This window comes from Myotis lucifugus, unplaced genomic scaffold, assembly GCF_000147115.1.
Source record: "Myotis lucifugus unplaced genomic scaffold, Myoluc2.0 scaffold_465, whole genome shotgun sequence".
Taxonomy (NCBI): Eukaryota; Metazoa; Chordata; class Mammalia; order Chiroptera; family Vespertilionidae; genus Myotis; species Myotis lucifugus.
The window spans coordinates 715,213-716,754 of record NW_005871513.1 but is presented as its reverse complement, the minus strand read 5'-3'; positions in this window follow the sequence as shown (position 1 = coordinate 716,754).

Sequence of the window (1,542 nt, the reverse complement as noted above, 5' to 3'; positions counted from 1 at the left end):
GTTTTTGATCATCCATGCAACCTTCCCACTTTCACGCCCCAGTTCCCAGCCAGCCACCCTCCAGGCTCCTCCACACACACCCCGACACCCCCACCCCAGGGTGAAACTTGAGGGTCTCCTCTGATACCACATCAGCCAGCCTGGGCGCGCTGGGAAGGCGAAGGAAGAAAGCTCCCCTTTGTTCAGAGAAAGCTCCGAGGTCTGAGATAAAAGACCCGGCTGAGCACAGAACAGGTCCAGGTGGGGCGGGGCAGTTGGACCTCTAAATGACCTGCAGGCATTCGGATTGGACGCCCGTCGCTGATGCTTTCAGCCAAGAAAGGAGGCTGGTGTCCAGACGCCCAGGCCGGGCCCTCACCCCTGTGGGTTGCACACTCTTCGGGCCTCAGCTTGAGGGAAGAGGGGATCGCCTGGCTCGGACCTGGGAAGCCCATGGTGCTCTGGCTCCGGGCGCACTGGACCCCGAGGCTCACGTGATGTCGTCAGGCTGGTCACCGTCTCTCAGTGCCTCCTGCCTGTCCTGGGCCCCTTCGGTTTTCTCTGCGGGAGCAGGAGAGTCACCGAGTGACCCATGCAGTCCCGGGGCCGCATTCAAGGGCCCCCTGCTTGGGGGTTAACACTGCTGTGGCGATGGGCTTTAATGTTTATGTTGTCTTGAAATCCATAATCTTTTTTTTTAATTAAAAAGTATCCTGAGGATATTTTTCCCATTGATTTTTAGAGAGAGTGGAAAGGAGGGAAGGGGGAGAGAGAGAAACATTGACATGAGACGTATCGATTGGTTGCCCCTCAGCAGGCACCCTGAATGGGCCAGGGTTTGAATCTGCAACCCAGGCACATGCCCTTGACCAGGAATTGAACCCACGGCCCTTCAGAACCTGGGCCATCGTTCTAACCACTGAGCCACCGGCCAGGGCATAATCCTTTTCATCTGTGTTTTGTAAGTGAAGTCTGATGGGACAGTAGAGCGTATGGAGCTTCAACTCACCTGCCCTCCTGCCACCTACCCTTCCCCTGGGCCCTGGGCCCTGCCTGGGCCTCCTCTTTGTGTGACCACTGTCCCCTCCATGGGCACAGGCACAGGGAGGGGGGGGTCAGGATGCCTGCCCAGCAGTGTCACAGGCATGTTGGCCCTGCACTGGCAGCACCAGGGTCTGTCAGGCAGCCAACCAGAGGCTGTGTCTAGGCAGGGGCGAGCCTCTCACCTACTCCCACTCCGGGGCCTGAGGTCTTTAGGGTTCACCCCTCCACTGTAGGGGGAGGGGGGGGCCTGAGGGACGGGGAGGAACCTGGTCCACTTCCCCAGGCCCTACCCCTGGCCAGGGCTCCAGGAACAGGAAGCTTCATTCATTCATCACTCAACATTTAGGGAGGGGGCATCTGCCTACCCTGGGGGCAGCCCCTGCTCCAGGCTCTGGAGATTCAGTGGTAGCCACACAGACCTGCCTCCTGCCCTCGCCAAGGTTACATTCTGCTGAGAGAGGAGATGACGGCCAAGTCAACAATCAGATCATAAAACCTTTCAGATCATGATGAGCGTCG